The sequence below is a fragment of the Lasioglossum baleicum genome, chromosome 12 (assembly GCF_051020765.1).
Source record: "Lasioglossum baleicum chromosome 12, iyLasBale1, whole genome shotgun sequence".
In the NCBI taxonomy this organism is placed as follows: domain Eukaryota; kingdom Metazoa; phylum Arthropoda; class Insecta; order Hymenoptera; family Halictidae; genus Lasioglossum; species Lasioglossum baleicum.
The window spans coordinates 10,441,677-10,465,932 of NC_134940.1; the positions used below are offsets into that span (position 1 = coordinate 10,441,677).

Sequence of the window (24,256 nt, forward strand, 5' to 3'; positions counted from 1 at the left end):
ATCCACATTAAGCTGGTAGAATGCACTAGAAAATCCTACAATGCACTAGAAAATTCTAGAACAAACTAGAATGTAGAAAAATATATAATATACTAGAATATATTGGAGTATACTCGAATGTACTAGAATATATTAGAATATAGTGTAGATAGGGTAAACTGTACAATGATTGGCACCCTAAACCAAAATCGTAGTAAAAATCTTCTTATCTTTTTTTTGAAATGTTTAAGCGAGCTTAACTTGCTATTATTAAAAGCTAATAGAGACTTTTCAGCAAAATCAAACAGTTTTACGAGTCACAAATTTTTTATTATAAAATGTATTTAGTGAATAACAATCGTAAGATAAATAGTACAGTGATTGGCACAGCGAGAAGTAAACGTTAAACGGGCTATTTGTTTCATAATTAAACATATACGCACTTATTACATCTGCAGCACAGTCCGAAATTAAGTTACAAAGCGATAAAATATACATACCGAAAATACGTAACGAAAATTTTTAATAAAACACTATTTACACTGGACTGTGGTCATCCGTCGATCTTACTGGATGTACCAGGGTTGCTAACAGTCATATGTGGAACTTAATGGACCTTATGTGGAACATAAATAAGAAGCAATATAAAATGATTTTCTAGACCAGGGAATTCTTAATATTTGCCGTTTAAATCAGAAGTGCCAATAACTACTGCAGTGCAAACAATAGTACAGTTTACCCTACACTCGAATGTAATAGAATATACTGAAGTATTGTATACGATTGTGCTAGAATATACTAGAATACTGTGGAGTATACTCATTGATGTAGTGTACATATTAATGTAGTCGAATACACTATAGAATTCTAGATTATACTAGAATGTACAAGAGTATACAATAACATACTAGAACATAGAAAAATATTAGAACAAAAATATAATACAGGGTGTGTCCCACCCGATTTTGACATCCTGATACCCTACACTCGAATGTACTAGAATATTAAAGTATATACGATTGTGCTAGAATATACTAGAATACAATGGAGTATACTCATTGATGTAGTGTACACATTAATGTAGTAGAATACACTATAGAATTCTAGATTATACTAGAATGTACAAGAGTATACAATAATATACTAGAACATAGAAAAATATTAGAACAAAAATATAATGCAGGGTGTCCCACCCGATTTTGACATCTTGATTTTCTCGCTATTGTTACTCGTAGCAATAAATGTTTCAGCGGAGGCTTGAATGGTGTCGAGTGGAGCATATTCTGATGTTATTAGTTTTTTCGTGAGTGGACGCGTAAAGATTATATAAAGGTCAAGTTTGTTTTTTTTAATGGAGTAAGGTATTTTTTAATACATCAATCGATGCAGCTGGACATTCGTTATAAAAAAGTACTAACCTATGTATGTCGAAAAGTAAGTAGTTATAGATATTTCGATTTAAATAACTCTATCACTAGCTAAATAACTCTATCTCTAACTAAATCACCATTATTGTCGTACTAAGACGTTAGCGTTTATTTACTAGTGTAACCTAGTTTAATTTATTAGTGTAACTTATTTACTAGTATTGAGAAAATCAATATGTCAAAATCGGGTGGGACACCCCTGTACACTAGCACGCATGAAATTTTTGAACATTTTCACTGTTTTGCATTTGACCTACTCCATTTTGTCATAAATGCGCAAAATCCGTAGCAATCACTCACACTCACTCAGAACTTGATTGCAGCGATTTCGCCGTTTTCGCGGATTGATTAATTCGCACCTGTCGCTGGATCCGCGAGCAGTGAAACTCGGGAAGGAACGAGGAGGATCGCGGATCGTTTCTGGCCAGCCGATCGAGGCCTCGCGAAGTGAAAAGCTTCACTCTTGCATCGCCGGATACTTGACCCAATGTTATTTACCGACTTCCGCGAGATATCGATTCGCGCCCGCTAATCTCAAGCCCCCCTATTCTAAGGCCGTGCCGAAGGCGAGAAGAGACCCTCGAACGCGGACATCTTCTCCTCCCGTCTACGTGCAAGCTGTTTACTACGCTCTGTGCTCTATCCTACCACCAACCAACAGAATATTCAGGTGGCGAGTGATAGGGATCGATTACCTCGAAAATTCGAGGTGCGCCCTCGACTGATGGAAAAGCCATTTTGCCGAGAACCTCCTGGAACCTCCACCATAAGATAATCAATGAATTCACAACAAACTAATTTTAGAATTAACCCCTTGTCGTATTTTGACGAGCCAGACTCGTGATGAAGGTTTTTAACACAGTTTAACAGATACGAATGTTACGCGTTCCATTTTAGATGAATTAAAATTTGATTCGTTTGTAATCAATATTTAAGCATTCAAATAAATGTAGCCGTACAAAGAATATAAATTTTCTCTTCTCTTCTATGACATTTATCGGGATAAAGAATTTTCTAATCACTGTAATTGTAAAAGAAAAAGTACGGCAAGGGGTTAATAATTTTCCTAATTTTCAAAACCGACGTGATTTTTACAGGTCACATTAGAACGACTAAAAATTGCATGTTTGAAGAACTCGAGGAATCGAAAAAACATTGAAAGACGATTTTATAAAAATGTTTAACCACCGTCGTCAAAATCGCTAAAGCAATGTAATTTAAAGATTTAAAGTTATGTACTTATGTGTTATTATACCTAATGTGTTCTGCGATACCAAACATTACTGATGTTTAACTGTAAGATGTACATATATTACTAATGTATAGCTTTATAACCCCCTATGGGGAGTTTCAATTAAGCTTTCAATAAAAAAAAAAAAAAAAAAAAATCGCTAAAGGAGTACTCTATAAGCCACCGGGTGCAAAAGGATCTTGCCCCATTTTTTGATTTACTTGGCCCAGCATGAAAAGGTATTAAACCGATCGTGACGGACAATAGTGTATTATCTGAGCGTGTAGCCTCTTTTGAAAGTTCGCTGAAATATACGCAGCAACGGCGACAGCATGAGAAAGCGTCGTCGGAGTTTTAATCCTGGGCTATGAATTTTTTGTGCCAATAAATTCGGGTCTCCGGCGTTGTCAAATGAATCACGAGGAGGGTGTGTGCGTAGTCCCCGGTAGAGGGAGGGGGCGGGTTAAGGGTGTCATTTCGCATCGCGAAAATACACCGCGCGAAAGTTCTCGGTGCCGGTGAACACGGAAAGTTCACGCGAGCGCCAAAAGCTGGCAATGGAAACCGAGTGTGCCAGCCCGAGTCAGACACCGAGACCTATTTTCTTAGTCGACCACCTCGATGTTCGCTTCTTCCGACTTTTACGATCCTTCATCCCCCACCGGCGGCCTCGAGAATCATCGAAGACAGTCTCATAATTCACCTCGCGAAAATCGTCCTTCCCCCCCAGAGGAAACTTTTGATTTATTCGCCTTTAAGCAGCCGCTCGATGCTAACCTCGCTGCCATTGCCACTGGTATATCTTCGACGCGTTTTCGAGATGCATATCGATCTGTTGGCGACGAGGATATCCAATTTTCTGACATATGACAGCCTTTCTTACTTTCTTTTTTCTTGAATTACACCCATCACTTTTTTTTATTGCATTCGAACGCTACATTTCCCAGTCTCGAGAGATTGTCGAGGGATGGCAATAAGTAGACTGCGGATCTGTATGCAAAATAAAAATTTCTTACCTGAATTGCAACACACGGGGGGGAAATAGAAATTTATTTTCTTCCCTATCATGTTTACTCGGTTGAAAATAATATAATGGTATGTTTAAATTTTCCTAATATTTTGCTATTTTAAATCACACCTCCTCATTTTTGTCATAAGTGCATAAAATCCGCAGACTAATAATAAGATAAACAGTGATGATTGCGTTAAAACAAATAGTACAATAATCCTGGTCTCGTATTAAAACTTCAAACATCTACTTTTACTCAGCACCATTAATTTTTGCCTAACAAGGGAAGTTATCGAACCAGTAAATTCGAGGGCGTATTAAAGGAGCGAAAATCAGACCTTGAAAAAATTTCAATATTTCCTTTTTCGTGAAGTATCTCAAGAACAACAAATGATATTAATAGAAGTTGAAACGAAAGTTGCATGGTATTATTGTGCTCACCAAACCGTGTAAAAAATATTTTCTTCAGTTTAAAAAAAATTAATTTTATGGATGTCGTTATTTTAAAATTGTAATGCATGGTATTCAGAGAATTTATAGCTTTCCTGTGACAATATCTTTCTCTGATTTTACAAGACGATAAGTTGCATTCGATAGAACAACGTGAATTTGAAAACTATTGCTGAAATGAATCCTGTTAGTAATGTGTTAAGCAGATTGGTTAAGCGAGATTGGTACGAGTGAATTCTCGAGTGAAGGACCATTCGGCGAAGAAAAATCGACGACTCGTTTCGGAAGTTCGAAGGCAATATCGATAGCTCTCGTCCGAATTAAGCATCCGGCGCGGTCGCAATCCTGCGCGACGTCAAAGGGTCTCGCGGAAAGCTCGAGCCGCTCTTACAGATTGAAAAGCAGTTGGAACACCGCGACTCAGACTCGCCTCGACTCGACTCGACTCGGATAAGTCGAGTGTTAATCGTCAAGGCTCAAAGGAGACCAAGCACCGACAGTCTCTTCTTCTTCCGCGCGGAGAGAGCTTTCGAGAACCGGAAAGCTCTTCGAGCCCGGCGCTCACAACGCCCATCGTCGACACGCACGAAAAATATTTTCTTACCTAGCTATTGCTCTTGCAACTCGCATTACCGAATCTCGGAGTCCCGATAATACTCTGAACAATTATAAAAATAACTATCTATGAAACGTCCAATCGGGACTTACCTTTTACGTATTTTTTATCGAAGTCTATACTAAACCCATGTGAAATGCTGTTTCAAAACATTATTTTTATATTCTCTGAAGATTGTTTAATGGTTCTTGAAGCGTCCGAAATACCGCAAGTCCGTAAACCGAACTTCGCGGGGTCGTAACTTCCCGTTACGCTTGCTCGCGACGATACTCGGGGCTTTGACGGTGTTATACGATAACACCGACTATTTGAAATAAGTTCGACTCCTTGGAAGTAACACTATATATATATATTTACAAACTTCACAATGTACAATGAAACGATGAGGTTCGAGGTAAAAGGTAAAGAAAGTTTTCGGTTCGAGCGATTTTCGTGATCTGATTTTTCGTGTCGCGTTGTGTATAAGGTCGACTCGGCGTTTTTCCTTATTGGTTATCTTAAAAATGGATGGGGATGATAAAGTGATTTCTATTGGTGAGTGGGTGGTGCCTTTTGATCGTAGGAGTAGGAGTGCTTTGGTAAAATTATGTTTAGGCTATGGAAATTATTAGGTGCGAATGATATGGGAAAACGATACGGAAACTAAAGTAATCTGACCATAATCTGACAGTTCACTTAAAAACAGTCAAATTAATGTTATGCCCTTTCGTTGTTTAAAGTCATAGTAGAATGCATCATTTTCAGAGAATCCATGACTTTCTTCTGCTATGTAAACTGTTTTGATAATTCAAAATTGGATACGTTGCATTTAATAAAACTTTCGAACAAGGAAGGTAAGCAACGAAACAAATGGTGGTAGCGAACGTGTTAATATACCTATCAAATTTGAAGTCGATGCGTTGGCTAACTTCGTCAAAAAGATTTCCAAAGATTCTCAGGACGTGGAACCACGACCCCGAAAAGAAACCACAGACATCATCACGAATCGAGAGGCGTACGGTCAATTAATTACCGAGCGTGGAACAATAGGTGAAAACTGGCTTTATGCGGGCGTGTTCTAATTTATGTATCCGAACCGAAGTGTAATTGGCATCGCGGTCCAAATCCATTTGATTAGGTATTCCCGGGAGGCCGATCCTCACCTCGTGTCTCCCATTAAAAACCGAAACGGGCACAGCAGGTTATTTTCTCGCAGCATCTCGGACACGCGAAATCAAAGTTATCGGATCTTTGGGGGAAGAGGACCGAGAAAGAGAGCGCAAATGAGAGAAAGAGAGAGAGAATGGGGGCGATAATAAATTCATAGAGTTGCAGGAATTGCGCGGGTGCAATTTGTATGCGGAAACAGGGGGAACTCGTCCGGTCGGACACTCGGGGCGAAACCCGTCGGGTTCGACGCAGCCCGTCGACGCGAGTGCACGGTGGCAATGCGTCGGGAACTGCTGCAGCCGCAATGCAGCTCCAGTGCAAAGGAAAAATCGTTCGCGGCGCCGGATGCACTCCGTTCCTTCGCCGTTCCCGATTCTTTTCCCCCCGATCAGCGAATCCCGTATCGCTCGCAATTTTCCTCCTGCGTCGCCTTCTGTGCAAGTCGTTCACGCGATAATCTCTCGATCCTACGCATAGATCCATAGACGGAGGTCCAACGGGTTACAAAGGTGAAAGGGCAAGTCTCCTTTTCTCTCTCTATATATATTCTTTGCATTTTCGTCTTGCATTTTTCTCCCGCATCGTCCTTGTACGATGATCTCTCGATCCTACGCGTAGATCGATAAACAGAGGATCTAACGGATTACAAAGGTGAAGGGGCAAGTCTCCCTTTCTCTCTCTCTCTCTCTTTGGTTCCTTCGGTTTCCAAGATAACTGCCGCGATAGTTTCGACAGGAAGAAACCCGGTTGCAACGCGGCTAGTAGAAGGAAGCCACGTGACGTATAAGTCATGCATAAAAAATCAGGCGGTACGAGGCCTGCGGGAAAACCGGGCGCAGCCAGATTGACCCGATTAGATAAGGATCTGCCCCGAAAGCTGACATAATGAGCGTAACGAGCCCCGGCTAGAACAAATGGTGAAAAACCGGCCCCGACCCCGGACGAACATAATCGGCGTGCTCCACTTGCCGCGGGCCGGTCACGCGTCTTCTTGTTCCACTGGATTCTATCACCGTGGAAATGAGAGAATTACTGTACGAATCCAGCGAGACGATTTCTGATCGTCTTCGAAAATTTTTGAAAATGAGACCTTACTTTCGGTTAAAGTAGCCTTTGTAGATCTGAAATGGATAAAAATCGTAAATTCTGTCGAATTTTATATTGTAGCATTTTTTTGAAATATTCAGAACCTATAAATGCGTAAAGATCCACGGTATTTGTGCGACTCCTATTGTCATATGTGCTCTAATAAAGATATTTATATATCGTTTCTTATGAAAGCATCTTTATAATTTCAATAATTGTGAAATAAACAAATTAAGACCGGTCATTTAACCAGTCATGGTCGGTCTAGTGTTAATTACTGTATAATTAGCAGGAGTCGAGTCTCGGAGGCAGGTCTTCGCGAAGAGGTTCGGTCCAGAGGCGATATCTTCTCGCTGTAGCAATCCGAGTCGGCGGTAAGTAACGTCGTTACGATCGCCAACAATCGGAAGACAATGGAGGACAGGAGGAAGGAGGAAAATTGAATAGGAACTTGAGAAATGGCCGGGGGATACCTTTGGGAGCGAGTGCGAGGCTGTCGAGAGAGTGCACCGGCGACTGCAACGAGCCCTCGCGGCCTTATTATGCCGCCAGGTTCTCCGTAGATCCTTATCTAACCGGGTTAATCTATCCTCTGCTATCCCCCGCGAATTTACCGGCGTCGTAACCCCCACTGCCCCTCCCCTGTTCACCTTTGCCCCTGTGCCTCGATCCTACTCCGGCAAACCCCTCTTCCCTCCGCCTTCGAGCGACCGACGATTTTCTAGGGCTTTGTGTCAGCCGACACGGGCCGCAAACTGTTTATACTATTCCGAGTGGCGCATCGCGTGACGGGAGCATCGGCTGGTCTCTTGTGAACCAGCGCGCACACACACCGAATATCGCCTAACCGAGCCTAGTTGTTCCGCTGGATTAACCAACCACCACTAGCGGCAACGGTGGCGGCTGGTTCGTGGTAATTTTCAGTGGCGCCGCGGGGGTCACCGGTGGCCGGCAACTAATCGCACACCACCTGACTCAATTTCGTTGTAGCGTGCCGGCAACTTTTCGACGCTGTTAACGCTGCCGCGGGAATTAAGCGGCTTTTTGCGAGACACGCTCCGCACGCCGCTGCACCGAGCACCTCGGCTTTGTCAAACCTTCCAGCTCCAAACGACTCGCGGTGTTGCGACTCGAGGCAACCAACTGGACAAAACACTCTTTTGATGTTTATCGCGTGTCGCGTGCCTTTACTGTGTCATTCTAACCCCCTGCGCTACGATGTATTTTACGGTTGCTGTGATTAGAAGCACATTCCTTGCAGTTCGCAATTCTTTGCAGTCCGATGAAACTTTTTATCTTTGACGGTTTCAAATTCAAATGTGGACGTAAAAAGGATTCGTAACCTTTTAATAAACGAAAATAACCTTTTCAAAATTCGACCCGACTGCTTGAGTTTTTTTTTTTTGAGACGTTAGAAGGATTCGTTTATTAGCTCATGTATAAAGAATTCTTTTTTAAAAATTGTTATTGGTCGCAATTGCGAAGGTCACGATTTTTAAATTTTTCATCTGTGTCTGTAATGAAAATCTAAAACGTTTATTTTGCAAATCTATGTAATTTGTATACAATTTATAGTTTGCGATTTATTTCAATCACAGGCTCTTACAACTTTTGATCGACTTCGATGAATCTTTGTATACATGTATTATAAATTGTCATTACAGGCACAGATCAAAAAAAAATTATTTACGCATAAGCTAGTAAACTAATCCTTCTAACGTTTCCAAAAAGACTCGAGCTGTTGGCTCGAATTTTGAAAAAGTTATTTGTTTTGAAAAGGTGTACGAATTCTTCGTACACCCACTGTATACATATTTAGTAGATTGTGTTCGAAATTTATCGTCACGAGTCCAACTCGATATTATATTGAATGCAGATGGTTCGTTGATGGTCTGAAATGTCTGACTATTGGAATATTTATACTACCGATTGACTGGCAATTGACCAGTTTGCGCAACGTAATTGAACGTCCACGAAGGAAATGGTCCCGCTCGGCAAGATCCACACCAAGATCCATAGGATTTTCCGCGACGCCTCCTCCTCCGTTCGTTCCGTTTTACTTTGGCGTCCCGACGCGTCGTCCAATTTCTGACCTGGCCTAGAAGGCTTATGAATATTGCACCGTGCCACGACCTTTTCGCTCCTCGTCGCCGCACTAGCGTCTGCCACCGTTTCATTATTGACGACCGCTTTCTTTATACGCTCGCGGCGGTTTCGTGTGTCAGACACTGCCCCCCGGAAATTACTTTTTTCCACCGCACACATAGAGCGAGAAGGAGGGAGAACTAGTTATATGCCAACCTGCAACGCGATGATCACGGGATCGCAGGCACGTTCCACGGACCCGAATGCAGTTCCCTGGAAAGTCGATTCTCGCGTGGCCAACGGAACACTGCGCTCGAATCCAATTTTGCGGAATCGATTCCTCAATAGAAGACGGTTTCTTCTCTCGCTAAATCATTGCCGAACGGGGCGCCTCATGCAAATTCTCAGTCCACTTCGTCAAAAATTTTGAAAATTGCACAAGACACCCTTTTCATTCAATTGGTTCTATTATGTTGGCAACTAAATTCGCGAGCTTTAGTTTCGTAATTTTTTTATTCTATCATTATAACCTCATTCAGTGACCATTCCTTTTAAACTGTACATCATTGGAAAGCTCTGAATTTTGCGATTAATTTGATATAAAATACTCGCGCTTAAAAAAAATATATAAATGACTTTATTTGAGAAAATATGGAGGTCGCGAACTTATAACTCTAACGCTCTAATATAACTAAATTGTACAATTACAAATAAATTATTATTAAATCTTCCTCCCTTCCTCAAAAGGTTAACGTGTAACCACCTACGTTTCACTACAAAAATCGCAGGAATTGCAATGAAAGAAGATCCACAGAGGCATTGCGGATTGAAATCCAGCAGCAACTACAAGCAAGCGTCCCGAATTTGATAGAAAGACTGCAAGAGGAACGTCTCCCAAAAAAAGCCAAAATTGCAGAAGACACCCTCTTCATTCAATTGGTTCCATTTTGCTCTAATAGCTAAATTGTAGAATTATTATTAAATCTTCCTGCCTTCTTCAAAGTGTTAACGTGTAACCACCGACGTTTTACTACAAAAATTACAGGAATCGCAACGAAAGAAGATCCACATAGAAATCGAGCAGTACCAACAAGCGTCTCCAACTCGACCGAAAGGCACCGAGCCAGCTGCCATCAACTCCGACCGAGAAACAATGACTCCCAAAAAAGGCAGTCGATCCATCAGAGACATCATCGAGCGCATTCTCGTGGGGCGTAAACACTTTGCGCCCGAAAGGCACAACAGAGAGAGAGAGAGAGAGTCGCGTCTCGTTGTGGCCCGGTTTTTATCAGGCTTTTTATCTGGTTCCTGGCCATCTTCCGTCGTTTCCGTGTCCCGGGGGCACAATAACCGGCGGAACCGCCCCCGAGTCGCACAAAGGGAATCCCTTTTTTCGGTCGGCGAAAGACGGACAATTTGTTTCAACGTCCCTACAAAAGACGGGCGGAAAGGTCGATTCCGCTCGGCGGGTACTGGGACGATGAAGAGAAGAGGACCTCGGGGATAGAGGGGTGGAACTGAAGAAGGTGGGGGACAGAAGGGGGACAACGTGTCGTCCCGGAATTGTAGACGCGCGCAGATACGCCGCGATGATAACGGGGCCGCGCGAATAAAGGCCAGCGCCTTTATCGGGCCGTTGATCTCGACACTTACCGGTATCGAGATGTACCTTTTTTTCTCTCCAGGGCACGCTCGACAATCGGACTTACATTCCGCATCGAAAATACGCTTCCCCCCTCCCCTTTCCAACTGATAACGGAAACCTAATCCGAGATACGCTTATCGGATTCAGCGAGAATCCGTAATTCGACGAAAAACGCGGTTCGTAAAGCTTGGAACCATCCTTTTCAACGAAATACTACATTCTTGAGACACCTTGTAGTTACGAGAATGGTCTGTAGTCTAAGGGACAACGCCTTCCAATGCCTTCCATCGACATCCGAATGATCGATTTACACTGCCATTCAAAAGTATGTGGACACTTCTTTAATTCTTCTAACTATGTACCTGAAAAAAGTTATGATATCTTTGACAAATTTGATTATCTTGTATGTGTTCCAGTTCGTACAGTGTTAGAGAACATATTTTAAGAACAATCTATTAAATATCTCACCGATAATGATAACAAATAATTATATCTTGTTTTCATCTACATATCCACCGCATTTACTAGTCGTGGCATCTTGGCTAATAACTTTTTCATTATTTCAATCCCAATAAGGTTCCACTCAGATTCTAAGATGTCCCACAAATGTTTTTCCGATTTGGGACATCGTTCTCGGTATTGTTTATCTATGTGATTCCATAGTTTTCCTTTTATTTATTTAAGAAAATTAAACAAGTAAATTGTTTATTTTGGTACTACTAGAATACCTTAAATACATATTCATAATAGACTTTAGCAAGTCTAGAAATAAGGGGCTTCGAAAATTAGTGAGTGATTAACGAGTAGACTGCGAATTTTTAATGGTTGATGCAAAATAATAATGTTCTGTGTCTGTTATATGGACTAGGAGCTACTTAGAAAGTTTATACGTGCATGGGTAATTATAGTCACTGAATTCCTAATGAAAGGGACTATCATTGTTGGCGTTTAAAAAAGGCTGCTTCCATTTAAATAATTGAAGGTGACCTTGATATCTCTAAAAACAATCACATAACACCAAAAATATTTTTGGTGTCATATAAGCCCCACTGAACCATTCAACTTTGTCCTTCAGACATTTGACGTATCTTTAAAAACAACAAAGAGATTTGAGGTGGCAATGTTAGGTGACACCGTGTATATCAGTTTCATGAACACGGTAAATGTCCACATACTTTTGAGCGTCAGTGTATGTCAGATTGTAGCTCCAGAATTTGTTTTTGAATAATTATCCTAAAGCGATTAGATTAGATTGTTCAGATGTTGTTGGTACATGATTGAAATTGTTGTTATTCAACTGTTTGTTGACGTATACTTTAACCTGAGAGGTACAGATCTCTGAAAAATCATGGATTATCGAAAATTAGGTGTGTAGATGTTCCTTGGATTTGATAAATCTTTTTGTTTACATCTGATACTACTACAATATTTTGGAGTGATTTTTCTAGCATTGATATTAATATTTTCTACTGGGGAATAACCCTCTGTTGGGGAACCCTCATTTTCCAGAATTTAATTCGTAAAATTGTTACTTTTTATTGGTGACAGTATTAAAGTATAGACTTGAAGAAGTATCCATTTAATTTTTAAATTAATTTCGTAGGAATATTTCCAAGTTTGAAGTAATTTTAGAAAGATTTTATAATGATCTGATCTAAAGGGATACTTAAAATAATTTAATTTTAAATTTAATTTTAGGGGAACTCTCTCAATTTTTTAAGTAGAACTATCCTTCAAAAATATATAATTACAGTACTCTTGCATCGTAAAGGAATTGTAAGGAAAGTGAACGAAAGTAGACTACGTGCAAAATTTCTCGGATCTGTGATCTTCATCGTGAGAGTGATAATAAATAAATGTTTTGCGAAAAATGCAGCAGATAGAATCAACGCGCCCGATAATGACCGCAGAAATTTGTTTTCACGTGTGTCGCAACGAATTTTTTCTCACATTCGAGGCCAAACGATTATCTGCCACGCATTTCTCTTTGGTGATATTAACGATAATCTCGCGTTCTACAACCTTGTACAAACTTCTTAGACGATTTGTTTTGTAAACGCTGAATGTGTTGCGACGAGACCGGATTACGATATCTCAGTCGGGTGTAGATACGCTTTGTTACACAGTGAATGGGTTAATCTATCTGTTCATAGATTACTGTTTCTAATTTTGTTTGGCTACTGATCCAAGTAGATTTGTATAGACAAGATGTATTTTGTTCTTTCAACTTGATTCATCCAGTATTATTTACCTCGTTTCAGATTAGATTTGTTTGATTATTTTCTCATATTTTTCATCGACTTTTAATCACTTCAACATGGGGATTTAATAGTGATCAATAAAATTCTACATGTGGAGAATGGCTTATAAGCTCAAGAAAAACAAATTAAATCGAAAAAGAAATAGTTGATCAATACAATTGCACAAAAAAATGAATGATTGGTAATTGAAATAAGAACTCCTAGACAGTAAAAAGATAAAAGCGATCTGCTTAAATCGAAAAGACGTCGATAATTGGTGATCGAAGAGTCTACTCAAAACGAAATCAAAAAACCAAAAAAGGCGATCTCCCGCAGTACTCCGTAATTAGGAGGTTAAAGAAAATCTATTTAAATTGCCGAAAATATCAATATGGGTTAAGAGGAATCGGCTCGAACTGGAAAAGGAAAAAATTAATTGGCAGTTTAAGAACGTACGAGAATCTACTGCGCCTGAAAAAGGCAGAACGAATACTTTACGGGCTGGAGGTCAACGAAAATCTGCTTAAATTGAAGGGAGAATCAATAATTGGCTGTAGAAGGGCCTGGGAAAATAAATGCGCAAATCAAAAGGGAAACCAGACTACGATGTACTATATTTTTCGCAACCAGCACTCAATTACACAATTGAATTACATTGTATTTCAATTATACATATAGTAATTCAACTACGTCGTAACTGAATTACATAATTCAAACCTTTCAATTAATTCAAGTACTAAGTATTTTAATCAGATGTGTAATTGAAATACAATATAATTAAAATACAGCTCTCCAAATTATAACCTAGAACTTTGAAGAAGTGCGATATATTTTTATATTTTTCTTTCATATAAATACTTGTTTGCTGTCTATGTGAAGTAGTTTCTATTCCTTGTCCCCCTTCATAATACGTAACGCTACTTTATAATTGCACTCCAATTGCAATTACGAATTACATTATAATTTAATTGAATGAAGATCTGAATTATAAATTACAATATGACTGAATTACAATTTAATTCAATTACTTTGTGATTATAAGTCCTGGAGTAGTTCCAGTTTGTGTACACGTAATATATTCTGTTAAATGCATGGTTCTTTTATAAACTAGATAAAAATTGATAGAAGCAGGCGAATGAAAACATGTCGGTAATCGTTAAAAATCGTGCGATAAGACAGTTTCGACACTGTGGGCATCGATGGACCCCGGAACCGTCGTCCAAGGGTTGAGAAGAGCGATGCGAAGGCTGGCGTTTATGCAAAGCGTCGCGTTAACACCTCGCCGCGCCGGTTGTTCGTCGCCTGTGAGGCGCGCAGAGCCGGCCCTCGGATGCGCTTAAAAACGCCGTCGAATCGACGGGCTCATTGAGATGCAGAGCGGCGAGTGGTAAAATTGCTTTCGCCCGGATTCCTCGGCCGTGCAAGATTACTTTCGCCTCGGGCTGATCCCGCCATCGAGGAAGAAACAAACCAAGAGCCGAACCGGTGTTAGGTAGTCGCAAAACCGTGGCTGTGGCCAGATGCGGGAAGGAAGAGAGGGGTTGGACAAAATTGAAAAAAAACAAGGTCTCCCTATTTCTGTGTGAATTTGATCTCTTTCTCTAAAGGATGAACTAAATGCTAAGCGATACCATCTATAATATCTGGACAATAAAATCTAATAGAAAATTTGTTTATTTTCTGATCCCTTTACAACGAATAAAATTTAGTGGTTGACATAAAGACAATTCATTGTTCGCTGTATCTAAATATTTGCCAACCCAATACAACCTCTGACGCGCCTGGGGCCATTTTCAAGTGCCAGAACTTTCGGGGAAAATTTTGAAAAATTTCTATCATTCGGTTGCTTGATAATCTAAGATGGTCGCAGAATCTAGGCTCGTTTTTGGTACAGAAAAGGGACGAGGCGGGGGATGGACAGAACCAAAAAAAAAGTGAGATAGAAGGAGAGAAAGATCGAGTCGATCCTGTTTCCCTCGATCCGTATGAATTTCATCTCACTTTCAGTCGACGACGCCATACCCACGGGGTTGAATCTCTCTTCTCCTCGTCTGTCTCTCTCTTTCTCTTGGTGGTTAAGCTGATGGTCGTCGCGACACACAGACGACGGCCGACGACGTTGTTGTATTGGCGGCGCATTGATTCGGCCGCGGGGGAGCGAAAAATAGTCGGACAACCGGAGGAAGTGCATAATTGTGGAATCGAGCGTAGTTAGGTCACGGTTCCTATTTTTAGTTCGGCACTGATTGTGAGTTCAAACGAAAGCAAAGGCCACCTGTGTGTGTCCCAACGTTTACTTTACGCCGTCGCTTCACCGTCTACTTCCCTCCCCATTTTCCTCCCAACCTCTCTCTCTCCCTCTCTCTCTCTCGCACGCTATCTCTCTCCCCTCCCCTTTCACTCTTTTCTCTTTCTCGTCTATCTTCTCCGGTCATCTCCAAGCACCCTGGCTGTCTTCTTCCCTCTTTATCTTGAGAGAGACGGACAGCAGAGCTTTTGACACGATCCTTGATCCGAGAAAGCCTCGACGCGTCAACCCACGGGAAAAACGAGCGTCAATTTACCTTTTGTCGCTCTTGCGTGCTACCTTGTCGTTGTTCCGCTTTTTTTGACATGATGGATGGCGCAGATAGATCTCCGGACAACCGGGTACGTCACACGGTGGCAAGTTTCACCGAAATCCGGGCCGAAAGCGAACAACATTTTTCTTTATTTTAAAGATGCATTTATGATTTTTCGCTGATGCCTGTTTTTAATGTGCAATTCACTGGGAGATACACGATCTCAAAGTTAGTTGTAGTACACAATGTTGGATTCAGTATTGGACTATAATCCTTTTCTTTCAGCGGTGATAACCTGCTTGTAACTCAGCCTTGTAACCTGCTCTAAATTAATATACAGTGTGCCTTTGTTGAGGAGTTATTAATGAATAAAGAAATATATAAAATAAAAATGCACTAAAAAAGAGAATAATTTTTTTAGACATTAGTGATTATAAATAAAAGCGTGGAGCGCTAAACTATATTGACGTAATCTTCGTGGACGCTCCACGCTTTTATTTATAATCACCAATGGCTAAAAAAATTATTTTCTCCTTTTTAAGTGCATTTTAATATAAGCGTGATTTTTAGAAAGTTTTTTTATATATTTTTTTATTTTCTACTTTTTAGTCTCTTTTAAATGGAACGCAAGATATAGTAATACTGGTATGAAATAGTAAGATATATATATAGAAACGCAAGATGTGGAAATACGCGAGATAGAATGAGGGGATGACTCCGAGAGACGGTCTCTTGATGGAGTCCGAAATTGTCCGAAATGGAACTGAATGAACGGAACACCACACTGATTGAACTCCTTCGGTGCGAAATGGGTCAGTGGAGTGGGGATGAGTCGGAGTGGAAACGCGTAGTGGAGTAGGGAGGGCTGGCGCGCGGAGTGGGGATCGCTGAACGCGATGACGTACTACCGAGCGTAGCGCGACGAAGTGTGACGGTTAATATTAAAATTCTTTTTTTCTCCTGAACGTATAGTTTTTTTAAAAATTTGTTTTTTAATATTGCTTTGTCATCCAGTTTTAAGCTATGTTTAAAGTTTCAAGTCTCTAGCTCATCGAGAAGTGGTTTAAAATTCGATTACAAGATTTGACGCATACAATTCCCGTTTTTCGTTAATGCCTCCTCGACAAAGACACGGAGAACATTTTCGTAGAGGAAAAAATTACTGCAAATGACTTCAGGAATTACCTAGAACCTCCAGCGCCGTTGTTGAGTATTGAAATCTTTGCAAAAGTAATTTGTACATCACACTCGGTACACGGAAATGTCCATTTCAGAAAATTATTAAAGCCTTTTTACCAGACATTCGTTCAATTAACGTTAAATAAATTGGAGAACGTCGAAGGGTGACCCGATTGGCTCGACAACCGAGAAACTACAGCGAAACGCTCTTTCCCCGAATCTGAATGAAAGATGAATCTGAGCAAAAGAAGGATTCGAGTGAAAAATCGATCGAAGCGGGTTGCGGTATCGCGGCTTTTTTTCGCCGGGCGGGCATCCATTTTTAATGTTGTCGCAGAGGATTCGGAACACGCCCGGATTCGGATTCGCTGGCAAACACTTGATAAATTAAATTATCTGTCGAGTGGCCGGCCGCGATAATTCGACGGGCCGAAGTCAGCGAGAACGGGATCAAGTTCAATATGTACTCGCCAACTAGATTCACACACTTAAAGTTTCACTCTTCGCGAGTTTTGAATAATTGATTCATTAATACCGCCTGTATCGTCCCGACTACGTGTGTTCAATTTACGTAAGCTGCTTTCGGATCCTCGATATTCCGCGTCGTCAGAAAAGATACGTCCCTTCCGACGAAACGTCAGCATCGGAAACGTACAAAGGAAATTTGGAGAGATGTTTCTTGGGCGATTCATTGACTTTTTGTCAATCAAACTCAATCAAATTCGTAATCAAATTCGTAGTCAAATTCTTGTCTTTCGAAGCACTCTGAAATGAAAGTAACAACCACGTATAGTCTTATAAAAACGACAAGATTTCAATTATTTAGACTTTGCGCAGTTGTTATTGTGTAATATGTACTCTGATAAAGATATTTGTTAAATCATTTCTTATGAAAACATCTTTATAATGTCAACAATTGTGAAATGAAAAATGTAGAACCGGTCATTTGACCGGTCGTGGAAGGTTTAGTGTTAAACTCGATTGGCATCGCGAACTAACAATGGGTCGCAAAAAGTCAAGCTGAATAACAAAGTCACACGTCCATTTATCTCAAGTTTGAATCTGACGCAGCCGAAGAGAGAAGCATATCGACAGATTGCAGATCTTTATGTAATATTGAAAACGTCCTATCTCAACTGTAACAAACAGGCGTCAAATGGGAATTGATTCTCTGTTTTGAGGATTTCAACAAATTGAGCATACAATTGTCGTGTTTCGTTTATCAATCTCACATAGAAAGTGGATGTTCCGCGATAATAACTATGTACCAACTGTTATCGATATCGAAACTCCTTAGTTTCAATAACACACCGGAAATAGAACAGAGTCATCGAAATACAGCTCTTACATAACATCGAAAATTGTGTCATATCTACGACGCAGTAGCTAACTTTCCTTTTACATCATTCCGAGAATTATTTACCTCGTTCGACTATAATTTTGTACTAGTACACGTTGCCTTATCGAGATGACAAGATCGAGTTTATGTAAACTTCGCACAATTGTGTCAATGGCCACAAAAAGTTTTTATAATTTCACTACAGTAATTCTGAACAATAGGGAACTGCGGAACTTATCCATTTATGATGAAAATGAGTAGATCGAATACAAAATAGTGAAAGTATTTAAACTATTTGAAAATACTATTCTGTCATTTCCATTCCATTCAAATTATTACGAAAAGAAATGAATGTCTACGTAACTCCTGTATCTTGCAATTCATTCAAGCAATCTCAACTTTGCATAAAAATCTACTGACACATACCTTGCACAAATACAAGAATCAAACCTCTCTTTTTTACTTAAAACAATTCGTGCCTAAATTGTACACAATTCAGAATTTATATTTTCTTTTTGTATTCAATGTACAGTAAACTCTACGTACCCTGTCATGCTGTCCTTCTCTACGTTCAGCTTTATTTTGAACTGTCGGCACGATCGGCGCGGTAAACGCAGTCATAAAAGACATGTCTGTTGGACAGTAATCGCGACTTTACTGTACTGTAGAAAATTACGAATGGATTGGTATTTTGTCAGCCATGGTACAAGAGAACGAGGAAATGATTCGAATGTTTTGTCGACCAACAACGTTTAATGGCAGCGTGAGTCAGCTTCAAAAGCAATAATAGGAAAAGATTAGTCTTATCAAAAATATTTAATCTGACTGAGGCATCGGTGTTTCCGATGACAAAAGTTGGCAGTGCCACTTGGTAGTCAGCAGAGATTATGGTAAGACTCGCCGCGACGGAATAATCGCGGAACGCAACGCGGACGTTCGAGGATACGCGCGTAACGCAGCCGAAGATAAAAGCCGTTTCCCGCGGGTCGGAGAGCGATCGATGGATTCTCTATTGCGAATCGTTTCAAGGACCCCGTTTGCCACGGGCTCACTCCGATTCATCGTGTGCTCGATTCAACGTCTTGCCACTCGCGAAGTGCGTAGGAATATTAACAGATTGCGCAAATTAAAAGAATTTCATTCCCCTTAATCATTTACGCTCTCTCTCTCTCTCTCTCTCTCTCTTATATTATAACCTGCTTCAACATCCTATAATTCAATTGTATTCCCATGTACAGCTTTTTTCTGGAACAGCTGAGAGGTACTACACACACAGACACACACAATTGTCTTTACTAGATCTTCATGCAAAAATTGTTTAAGTCAATTGTATGAAACTGAATGAAAATGCATTTCCTCTTTAACGTGGTTACAATTATATTTACTTTTCCCATGAATGTTTTAACACTAGTACTACCGAGGTTAAGACGAAGCTAGTTCTACCGAAACCAGTCAAAATGACTGGTCTTTAAAAAATATGTAACAGTAGAATATTTTTATATTTATTGATTTATTACTATCTTACAAGAGGAATATGGAGCCGAATATGTCTTTGAAAATCTTATGTGGTAGTAATCTTCCAGCTTTAAACCCTCCTTTTATTTTTCCCCACTGGATCTTGTATACTTTCATTTTCGTCTTCAGAACTTGAAGGCACACAAACACGTCTTCTTTTACGTAAATTCAAAATATTTTTTAATTCACTTTCCGTGGACTCCTGAACATTTTCTTTGTTTCTATGATCTTGTTATTACTATTTATCCTATTATTACTATCTAGCCTCCCCTAAACGTAACGTTTACCATATTTATTACTATCATCACACACTGTAATGTTCAATTTTGTTTTCTTCTGATTTACTTTCTTCATGCTCATACAATTCCTCATCCTCGACATTAGAGCATTCCATTGGTATATTGTTCACTTTTTGCAACAATTCAGAGATTTTCAATCGATTTGCCAGTTTTTGGGCTAGTAAAATATTGTTATGGAAAAAAGAATTAGGTCCTCTTCCAACGGCTATGGTATACAAAATAACCGCGTGAAACAACATCGATAACTATGTTACGTTACATCGGAGCTATATTTATGCGTCAATAAATCTATCTAAATATCTAATAAACGATTTCGGGTTCGTTAAACAAATTATTGAATACTTTTCTACTTAGAGAAGTACCAGTCAACATGACTGGTATTGGTGTAAGTAGCCATGACACAAAATTATTTTGATTCTGAATAAATTAAACAAAGATAAAATTCATTATATTACTCCTTTAGTTATCGCTGTAAAAGTAATTACATCATTGCGGGAAGGAAATGTAACATGAAGTAGGAATTTAAAAAATGACATTGTAAAACCAGTCATTTTGACATACTACGTTCCAGCGATTATACGTTAAAATAGGGACTTCAGTATCTGTTCCAGAATTATTTTAGGTGTTTTTAACCATTAGTGACTCAGAGAGTCATCCCTAAAAATTGCTTTACCACTATTCAAAATATTGTCCAGATTATTAAACATTTTGGTATCCAATCAACTACAAAGCATATAATTATTAAACATGGAATGATTCTAGGTCGGAAGAAATGTTTAATTACCGAGTGAAAACAGCTCGTGTCATCGTTCGACACTAAGAGAAGTTTTAAAAAGAAATTGCGAGGGTACCCGGTTATTGACATGAGGGTAGACGGCTAATTAATTTCCTTTACCATTATGGGATCAGGAAGATGTCGTCCGGAAGACGTGGGGTTGCTTCCGATCATTTCCTTGGCAAGCGTAGCCCCACGTGGACAGCGAGGCGCGTTCTTCCGCAGGTCGATCAGGTTGGACGTTCAAGTTCGAAAGGGGACAAAGCTTGAAGCCTGAAGCTCGAAAGCGGCTGCGGCGGCGGCCTTCACCGTTCTGAGGCTACGCAGAGAGATTTATCGGGCGACCTCGGGCTAGGAAAATCCGATCCTCGATCTCCGGTGCATCCAGCGGACTTAAGCCTATCGAAATTTATCGGCGAAGAGCTGGCTGCCAGGCAGCCAGGCCTAGCCGGCGTTAATCCGTGCCACATATTCCTCGATATCCGTTCGCCGATCTTATCGTTGATCCAGTAGCTTTGTCGCCGTAACTCACGCGGACTAATAGGACTATTGCGGGACGATCTTCTTCGGTCGAAATCGATCCTCTGCGTCCCTAGGCTCGAACGGGTTGCGCCTTTTCATTTTTTTTTTAACGCTCGTCGGAGAAAATACTCCCGTTCGTTTTTCTCCTTTTCGAAATCTTGGCGCCGGAACGCGGAAGACGCGACACGTGCGCAACGAGTCGTTTCGTCTCAGATTTGTTACTAAATGGAAATAGAAGCCTCTGAAGTATGCCAACTGTTGTTGTCAAAATTTCCACGCGCAATATTTAAATCTGGAGCAGCTGAATAAATACAGAAAAGGAGGCAATCATAAATCGAAGTGTTAGGAATTCCTCAGCGCCTTTATTTTGAAACTACGCTTCAGAAGATGAAGATGGAGGCCTCGAAAATCTGCTAACTACCTTCACTGATAAAATCTCCGAGTGAACAACCGCTTGTAATTTTTTAATTCCGAAATCTTGGATTGGAGAAATATAGAGAATGAAATAATAGAAAATTGAAGACAGAAGCTCCAAAGCTGGAAACACCCATAGCATAAGAATTTTCGAGTGAGCGCATTTTTCGAATCTCAAGAACTCGCGACAACTTAAAATAGTAAACGGAGCGGAGATTGAAATTTGAAGAACCGAACATCAGAGAATAAGGACAAGCTGCTCCGAAGAAGCCTCCCGGGATGTTTGCTTGGTTCGTCTCGTATTACTTTTATCATCGTGTACCGTGCTTTAATATCCCGCGCTACAGATTTATGAAATAATAAACACAGCTTCTCTTCTCCTGGGTGGAGCCGGCAGGAGCATTCTTCGCCCCCGAGAAGAGTGGCTAGACTTTAAAACTTTTACGCGGGCTGTTGATAACGATGGTAATGGTTATTAACGGGTACAGCCTTTCTAGGGACGTTGGCAGTAAAGAAACACACGGCTGTAAAGAAAATATGAGAGGCGAGAAAATAGAAAGAATTTTTATAGAGATGAAATACGACTGCTGGGTTCCTGCTGGCCCGTTTCGCCAAGCGGCAAGGACGCTCCTCGGGGAATTAATTTGTAGCCGCGATGATTAAATGGGACTTTGTGCTCTCTGCTGGGACATTGATCACAGTAATGGTGAACCAAAGACGACCGCCTGCTCTATTCTTACAAAAAGGGACATGGGTAAAATAAATAGCAAAGAATTTCCTGGCGAAGAGTAAGAACATCCAATCATTTCATAATTGTCCGACAAATGATTAACCACCTTCCAATTTTATTTTCCATGAAAACCCACAATTATCTGCTAGGTTCTTCAATTTAGAAAATTTTTATTTCGCACATACGTATATCCGCAATGAAGTTTGTCATTGTCATTGTGCTGCACACTGTTTCACCAATTTTCCCTGTTTCTTTTCCAGAGTTGATTGCGCCCGATTGTTTCGGCTGAATTTGTCGGCAGGTTTCGCGAAATTCGGCGAGCTCGTTGTTCTCCGGGAAGAATCGTTTGCACATCCGCCTCGCGCAACGAGTCCGTTATTTTTAGCTGCTTAAAAATAATTAACTAGCAACGAAAAACTATATCGATCCACAGTGTATTCTCCTCCGCTGCGGTGTGAAACTTTTTCCGGAGGTGAAGCGCGGCGTTCGCCGCGAGCGCAATGGCATCGTGGAGGAAAATCGTGCTTACATTATATATAGAAGGAAAACAACAAAAAAAGAGATGCAACTTTTCGATGTGTGTCGCAGAGTGTCACCAAACAGAGCCGCGCGCTCGCTCGGCAGCCAAGGTTCCCCGGGAGTTTCAGTGAAACAAGAGCACCACACATACAGCGAGAGCGCAGCTAAAAATAATCGATTGCTTATCGATGCTCCTAAATAACTTCGTCGAACTCCGCATAATTAGACACGCTATAAAAACCGGTGAATTAATTACTCGGGAGTCATCGGGTCGCCAGAAATTCGATCGATCCGTCGCGGATTCTGGCTGCGTCGCACTTGCACGCGAATATTTACGTCGGACCTCGTTTCTTCGATGTTTTACGTCGGTTTCGGTAACTTGTTGCCGACGAAATCGAGTTATCGTTATTTATCATTTCGGTGTGTACGGCACCGTTCGCGCAGCAACATTCTGCACGATCGTTTTCCAGCCGCGCGATAAAGCACGGCTGCTGCTGTTCCACCGTTTTCATTTGACGCCGATGAACGATCGTCGAAAACGCGTTGCACGCTCGTTCTGCCATTCGCAAAATAATTGCTGCACCCGTTAACCTGTTCACACGACATCTCCAGCCGCGCTGCGGATCGGAATCATGCGTGTGTGCGAGTCACGTCTGCAACGAATTCGATTCCGGAAAATGAAACGCGGTCTGTATGTTTCGGAGAAATTTGTTCTTCGTTTCAATGACGATATTCTCTGGCACTGACACGGTTAAAAATTAGCGAGATTCTTTTTTAAACGATTATGCAGATATTAAACTTTGTTGTTTCAACCAGCTACAATTTATTCGGCAAAATTTGCAGCTAGAGATATGCAAAAATGCACCAAATTGCATTCTTGTTTCTAACAGCTTTGCAGATATTAAGTTTGAATTTTTTTAATGAGATGCAATTGATTTGACAGATTTGCTGTTGGACGACGAAAGTAAATGAGATTAGCGATGTTACAGAAACGTCTGGTTAAGTGGACTTTCTAATTTTTAGTATATATAGACCTTAAATATAGACCGTCTAAACTAATTTTCTTTCACTAGAGTGCATAGATTATTTGAATTTTATATTGCTAAAGTTAGACTCTCCGATCTAATTTTCAATTAAATGCAGACTGTATAATTTATTTTTAGATCGCTGAATGTAGACTTCCGAAATTAATTTTCAATTGCTCCTTGATTTCAGACAAGCGTAGCGAGAAGATCAACGATATTAAAGGAACGTTTAGAACACTTAGTAAATGGATTTTCTATTACCAAGCGTCGACTGTTTAAATTAATTTTCCAAGTCTGAATGTAGACTGCTTGAACTACTTTTCTACTGCTAAATGTGGACCGTGTAAATTAATTTTAAATCCTATATAAATTAATTTTAAATCCTTAATTATTTTTGAAAGGATTACACATTTATTGGAACATGCGTTTTTATCCAGTGAAACGATTTTGCATTCTGGGAT

At 40.3% G+C, this 24,256-nt stretch overlaps 1 protein-coding gene across 2 annotated transcripts in view; it reads right to left on the minus strand.

Moving 5' to 3' along the window:
* LOC143214080 (acetylcholinesterase) overlaps positions 1-24,256 on the minus strand; it is a 110,363-nt gene that overhangs the window by 84,621 nt on the left and 1,486 nt on the right. The window lies entirely within an intron of this gene.